The sequence below is a fragment of the Thalassophryne amazonica genome, chromosome 5 (genome assembly GCF_902500255.1).
Source record: "Thalassophryne amazonica chromosome 5, fThaAma1.1, whole genome shotgun sequence".
In the NCBI taxonomy this organism is placed as follows: domain Eukaryota; kingdom Metazoa; phylum Chordata; class Actinopteri; order Batrachoidiformes; family Batrachoididae; genus Thalassophryne; species Thalassophryne amazonica.
Window position 1 is genome coordinate 77,845,926 of NC_047107.1, and position 7,788 is coordinate 77,853,713.

The 7,788-nt window shown below is 40.9% G+C and overlaps 1 pseudogene; it reads left to right on the forward strand.

Moving 5' to 3' along the window:
- Window positions 1-2,156, forward strand: part of LOC117509968 — a 101,360-nt pseudogene extending 99,204 nt beyond the window's left edge.
- The last annotated feature ends 5,632 nt before the right edge of the window (window positions 2,157-7,788 follow it).

The following is a 7,788-nucleotide window of genomic DNA, read 5'->3' on the forward strand; positions in this document are numbered from 1 at the left end:
TGTGTGTGAGGGAGCAAACTATATTTTTAGATATTGAATTTGAACAAGTCTGCTTTTAAAAGACAATGTGTGACAAACCTGGACTAGAGGTTGTTGTTTTTACTGTCAACAGGCCCTGCTGCAGGTTGGCCCTAGAGTACATTGATGTCAAAGATGAGACCATGGACGAGACCTTTAGGTTCCCATGCGACCAGCTGGTTGGCTAAGAATGAAGATGAGGACAGATTATTCATGAGCTGGCCTGTGCCAACAACGACTCTATAGATCTCAGTGACAAAACCAGTAAGTCTGCAATTGTGCAGTGGTGGGCACAGCTAACCTAAAAGTCAGCTTTGATAACTTCTCATGTTAACTAAAAACTTACTGAGATAATGGCAAACCGCTTCAAGATTTACGTACCGAAGATACCATGATTTTTATTTTGGGCTTTTTATTGTTTGTTTTGTTGGCTTTGAAATCCTGAAAAATAAACTTGAAATTAGAGCACCGCACTCGTAGAGCACAAATCTCTGCCAAAACTAGTTTCCAATTCCACAAATTTTTATCTTGAAAAAAAAAATTTCAAGGTCGAACTCCTGTTAGAAGTGGCTTTTCATAAGCTAAAATATAATACATGAATAATGAAATCAACAGTAGTTTACAACATTCAATTTATTCACAGTACAGGCCATATGAAATGTATAAGAAATAAAAATGCACATAACAAATAATTTTAACAATCTAATTAATTTAATTTACTCTGGCTTTACCTCCTGCGTGCTTTACCTCTCCTTGTGCTTGTTGACTTTGCATAATGTGTCGATTTTGCTCACTGCATTAGTGTATAAGCTCAACAGGAGCAAATGTATGATTTTAGAGTTTACAAAAGTTTTTGACTGTTAAATTTTTTTTTTTATGTTAGCTGACTTGAGTTTAGTGGAAGGTAATTGGTGCACTAATTGTTTTCAGTTAGCTGAAAAGCTAATCCGCTAATGACCTCCCTGCAGCTAACCTTTGCTAGCTGTGAAATGGGTCGTAGGACTACATTCTCTCTTTTGCATTGCTACAGAATATGAAATTGCCACGACAACTGCTAACACAGAGGACGCTTCAACCACAGAGAATGCCTGGATTGTTTTAGAAGGAAGGAAAGCCCGTTCCAAGGAGTTTGTTCTTGAGAATAAGAAAAAGAAGTTCTTGTGGTATGTCTTCAAAGAGATGTCACTTCAGCAAAACCTGTTATGTGGCCTGACATAATCCCCCATGTTTTGTTTTCTACCCTCTTTTATCTTGTAACTTCTTATGGTCTCTCCTCTCAGGAGAGTTAATCTCCTGAGAGACAACATAAAAACTCTCTGGCAGCCCAGTGAATTTAACAGCTCACTAAAATGTAATCCTGCACAAACTGCTGCTGGTACTAACATTTGTCCTTCCACAGCGGTGCCACGGACACATTTGAGTTTTCTTCCAAGCACGTCGGGGAAATTGCTGGCATCTGTCTCGGCCACATTACTAAAGATGGCAAGAAGGCAAAAAGTGGAGTTTTCTGGCATGTAATGGAGGTGGCGGTGACAGAAAAAGAATTGGGAAACAAGTGAGCTGGTTCTTGTACAACCTTTTAATATTAAATCATATGAAATGATGTTCCTGTGACACCATTCTTCCCTTTTGTTTAGGTATTTCTTTCACTGTGATGCAGAAATTCCCTTAACAGCCAAAAAGGACCAGTTCCAGACTTTTGAGTGCTACAAGTCCATCGAGAGCTTCGCAAGCAAAGTCCGCAAGTTGGTCCCTGTCAAATATGAAATCATCGTCATCACTGGGGATGTTAAAGGAGCAGGCACAGATGCAAACGTTTTCATTACCATTTATGGTGTCAACGGTGACTCGGGCAAGCGTCATCTGCAGCAGAAGTTTCGCAACCTTTTCGAACGAGGGCGGACCGACTGCTTTGTTCTGGAGTTGCTGGACCTCGGGGAGCTGCTGAGGGTCAAAGTGGAGCACAGTGGCAGTGGCCCCAACAGTGGGTGGTACTTGGAGTGTGTCGAAGTGACCAACACCGCCAACTCAGTCACCACCATCTTTCAGTGCGGAAAGTGGCTTGACCGTCATAAGGCTGATGGACAGATTCAGAGAGTGCTCTACCCCAAATATTAAAAGACGCATGAAATTGATGAGTGAGCATTTCCCAACAGCATTCCCCAACTAAATATACCGTACGTCTGCAAACTATTCACAGCACTTCACTTTTTCTACATTTTGTTATGTTACACCGTTATTCCAAAGTAGATGAAATTATTTTTTTCCTCAAAATTCTACACACAATACCCCATAATGACAATGTGAAAAATGTTTTTTGAGATTTTTGCAAAATTTATTAAAAATTAAAAAAAACAATGTAAAAACCATATGCACATAGAGTTGTGCTCAAACATTTGCATACCCTGGCAGAATTTTGAGATTTGTGGCTATTTTTCAAAGAATATGAATGATAACACAAAAACTTTTTTGCACTCATGGTTATAGGTTGGGTGAAGCCATTTATTGTCAGACAAGTGTGTTCACTCTGTTTAAATCACAATCAATCAATCAATCAATCAATTTTATTTATATAGCGCCAAATCACAACAAACAGTTGCCCCAATGACAACAGAAACTACCCAAATGACCCTCATCAAAGGTTTACATACTCCCATACACAGTGCAAATTTTGCATTTTGCATCACCACTCTTAGCTTCACAGTGGAATAGAGCAGAGAAGGATATTCTTTCACCAAAATGCAAAGCTTGCACTGTGCACAATTTCTCCAGTCATAGTCACATAACCTATAACTTCTTCTGGGTTGACTGAATCCAATTGAACATCTCTTGAGACATCTGAAAATGGCTGTGCACTGACGCTCACCATCTAACATGATGGAGCTTGAGAGGGGCTGCAAAGAGGAATGGGATAGGTGCACCAAGCTTGTGGCATCATATTCAAGAAGACTCGAGGCTGTAATTGCTGCCAAAGGTGCATCAACATAGTATTGAGCAAAGGGTGTGAATACTAATGTACATGTGATTTTTTTTTTTTTTTTTTTTTTTTTTTTGCTTTTAATTTTTAATAAATGTACAAAAATTTCCAAAAAACCTTTTTCATGTTGTCATCATGGGGTGTTGTGTGTAGAATTTTGAGGGGGAAAAAGAATTTACTCCATTTTGGGAAAAGGCTGTAACATAACAAAATGTGGACAAAGTGAAGCACTGTGAATACTTTCCAGATGCTCTGTAACTTCACATTGTTTTTAAACAATAATGCCAGCATTTTTTTTTTTTTTTATCAATTTTAATAATTTATCCCAAACATCTAATTTGCCCCATACTGTGCGTCATCTGGACACCATCATCATAGACAAAGCTGTCAGAAATGAAAGCATGTATATATTCATATAAAGCCATTTGTTGTTGTCCATTTGTGCTTGGTACTGAGCAGGTAACTCAGTGGGATAAAGAGGTGAACTACCGAGACACAGACCTGGGTTCACTTCCTGGTTGCACTGTCTGTCCTTGAACAAGACACTTCATCTGCATTGTCTCAGTTCACCCTGCTGTAAATGGGTACCATCCTTGAGTGTGGAAGTACAATGTAACCTGTGATGGGACTGGCGTCCCATCCAAATGTGTCATTTTTTTATTGTATGTAAAATCCTGTTCGAGAAAATGACTGCAGATTAGCTTAAGTTAGATGTCCTCTGTATGTTGTTGTATTTTTCACATTTGTTTGTTGTAATGTTTTAAATAATAAATACTGTTTTAATAAATAAACATGCCATTTAAACACACTATTATTGTGCATCACCAGACACCCCCGGGAGAAAAATGAAAGTGTTCCACATAATGGATATTAACTTTGTTGCAACCAGTGGCGTAGGGATAGACAGTGCAGCACGTGTCATGGCACTGGGGCCCACGACATACAGGAGCTCGTGAATTTGAACGATTTTACATTATCACAGTGACTTGCACCATTGTGAGGCAATGGTCTGAGCTAAATGTTTTTCAAGGAACTTGAGGTATCTTATAATAATCTGACTGTTGTGGGTTGCATGCCCATCCCTGTTCGATTGCCACTGTGCGCCAATTTCATGGAAGCGTGTTTTTCATGCACCTGAACACTTGCACAAATTTGATTTTCCGCACTGCTGTGCAATTCGTTGCTTCATGCCACACTATATAAAATAATCATTTCATAGCCAATGCCGCATTTGCTCTCAGAACTTGGCTGAAGAAACCATCTCTCATCGCTCTCAGAATCACAGAGAAAATATCTACAGTTACAGGTTGTCTCGTGCGCATCGTGCAGTAGAGAATGCATTTGGAATCTTATCTCAAAGGTAATTATTGATAATATATATATGAGGTCTATTAGAAAAGTATCCGACCTTACTATTTTTTTTTTTCAAAAACCATATGGATTTGAATCACGTGTGATTGCGTCAGACAAGCTTGAACCCTCGTGCACATGCGTGAGTTTTTCCACGCCTGTCGGTTGCGTCATTCGCCTGTGAGCAGGCTTTGAGTGAGGAGTGGTCCACCCCCTCGGCGGATTTTCATTGTCAGGAAATGGCGGAATGATTTGGGCTTTTTTTCCATCAGAATTTTTTCAGAAACTTAGAGACTGGCAGCTGGAAACCATTCGAAAAATTTATCTGGCTTTCGGTGAAAATTTTACGGGCTTCACAGAGAATAAGGACTGTTACTACAGCTTTAAGGACAGCTTTAAGGACAGCTTTAAGGACGGCTTTAAGGACTCTTGGCGCGCCGCGCTCCGTGCCGCCATCGAGAGCCACAAAACCACCGGATCATTTCTAACGGATGGCTCTGTGGAACCGGGACCGTCGTGTGCACTTTCTCTGGTTATCACATGAGCTGGAAATCAACCATTTTCCGGCAGATTTCACTTTTAACAAGAGATTTTGTCATGGAAAGCCAAGCGGAAGGCTTCGCGCGTCACGAGGGATTCATTACTGGAGCGGACAAACCACCTCCGTTTTGGTCTCACAGGACGGCTTTGAGATGGCGTTCAGACAGCTGTCGGTGGTTTTTCCATCGAGTGATTATCCGAGAAATTGTGGATGTGCCTGGACATGCGAGAACATGTCCCGTGAGGCTGCATCACGGCGTTGCTTTGTGCCAATGCGGCACCGCCGCGATGTGAGGAATTCCTCCACACGTCTGTCTCAATGTGCCAAAAAAGTGCTGATGTCCACGTCTTTTCACAATTCCTGTGCTAGTCAGACGACGTCCCGGATAAAACACAGCGTCCAGTTTGGAAATGAACGGCACATTCCACTGTTACAGGAGTTTTTGTCATGGAAAGAGGAGCGGAGGCTTCGTGCATCGCGGCGGTGCCGCATGGCACACAGCAACGCTGTGATGGAGCCTCACGGGACATGTTCTGGCATGTCCAGGCACATCCACAATTTCTCGGATAATCACTCGATGGAAAAACCACCGACAGCTGTCTGAACGCCATCTCAAAGCCGTCCTGTGAGACCAAAACACAGGTGGTTTTGTCTCGCTCCATCAGCAAATCGGTCGTGACGCCGAAGCCTCCGCTCGGCTTTTCATGACAAAATCTCTTGTTAAAAGTGAAATCTGCCAGAAAATGGTTGATGTCCAGCTCTTGTGATAACAGAGAAAGTGCACACGACGGTCCAGCTCCACAGAGCCATCCGTTTAGAAATGATCCAGTGGTTTGTGGCTCTTGATGGCAGCACGGAGCACGGCGCGCCGAGCGTCCTTAAAGCCGTCCTTAAAGCTGTAGTAACAGTCCTTATTCTCTGTGAAGCCCGTAAAATTTTCACCAAAAGCCAGATAAATTTTTCGAATGGTTTCCAGCTGCCAGTCTCTAACAGTTTCTGAAAAAATTCTGATGGAAAAAAAGCCCAAATCATTCCACCATTTCCTGACAATGAAAATCCGCCGAGGGGGTGGACCACTCCTCACTCAAAGCCTGCTCACAGGCGAATGACGCAACTGACAGGCGTGGAAAAACTCACGCATGCGCACGAGGGTTCAAGCTTGTCTGATGCAATCACACGATTCAAGTCCATATGGTTTTTGAAAAAAAAAATAAGGTCGGATACTTTTCTAATAGACCTCGTAATGATTTGGTTAAACAGCTGCATTTTCATTCCTTCTTATGAGTTATATAATGTATCTGTAAAGTTTATTATAGATGTAACATCTCGTCATAATGTTTCTGTGTAGACTCTCAGTTGTCCAGGTGGTTTCCATAGTAGAGAAGCTTGAATCTTCGACTGGACTGGGTTGCTTGATGCGAGGACGTTTCGCTTCAAATCGCAGAAGCTTCCTCAGCTAAAATTCTTGCTCTGGTGGTCTTGTCTGCTTGAGGTTTTTTCCTGTAATCAATAAGTGGATGGAGTTTTTCCTTACCACTGTTGCTCATGTGCTTGCTCTGGTGGTGGGTAACATTAGACCTCACTCATGTGAAGCACCCTGGGGAGCGACATGTTGTGATTCGAGGCATTGTTTAAATTAATATAATTAAATGCTGTATAAATAAATTGAATTGTCAAAGGTGCATAGCACATTCACAGGCTTGACAGCCTACAGTGTTTTAATATGACTAATGTTCTTGAAGGTTGGCCAAATTTCTCATTTCAGACTGGATTCCAAATAATATCAGCGCTGCCAACCGTCCCGCGTTGGGCGGGACGCCCATTAGTACAGCATTTTTGTGGGTCCTGGCATGCCCGTGGATCCCCCTAGTTACGCTTCATGCCCTTGGTGCTCGCAGCCATGCATGAGTGTCCCACATTGGTAAATTCAAATATTGGCAGGTATGCAATATGCAAAGCAGATAAGCAGTTATTAAATGATATAAGCATAAAATTGCGGTTATCATACTTACATTAAAATACAAAATGTGCTTGTGACAAATAGCCTAAATGAGTTGTCACACACTCTGCTTTGGTCGAGAGGAATGTAATCAAGTCTTTCACATTTATTTTAAAAAAGAAGCATTTTTCAAACTAGAGCACCACACTTGTAGAGCGCAAACCTCCCCAAACACGAGTTTCCAATTCCACAATTTTTACCTTGGACAAAATTTTCAAGGTCGAAGTCCTGTTAAAGGTGGCTTTTCATAAGCTAAATTAGATATCAAATGTCAGGAGCATGTATTTAGTTCATGCACTTGAAATCAGTTTTTTGTGGTGTTGTCAGGTTGTTTTTTACTTTTTAATTTCTTAATTCTTTTTCAGATCGTTTTCACAGAACATCGGTTATCTCTGCTATGCACAATCTGTCATTGCTCCTTGGCACTTGGTTTCCGACTGATAACTGGAAGATAGACAGACAGGCATAAAATTGGAACCTCCATCCAATTTTGGTGGTGTAGGTAAATCCATAACAGAGTGAGAGTGACTGAGGCACTTTTGATAAAGATATAATGCAAAATATACACCAAATGTCCACAAAATCCATAATCCGGATCAGCTCTGGATCAAATTTAGTCAGACGAGTGGGTGCCAGTCTACACCTCAGTTTCAAATATGAGAGTCAATGGGGCATGTTTAAGATCTAATGTAAAATATACATTAAATGGGGTTTTCAATGGCCACAAAATCTGTAATTGCATCAGATCTGGATCAGACTTTGTCAGCCAGTAAAGGAAACATCCTACATAATGCTGTTAAATATTAAAGAAATTATATCTTTTTTTTTTTTTTTTTTTTTGGGCAGAGTCAAGAATTTTTCAACATTTGTTCAATGTTAAAGGATAGGGATTTTTCCAATAAT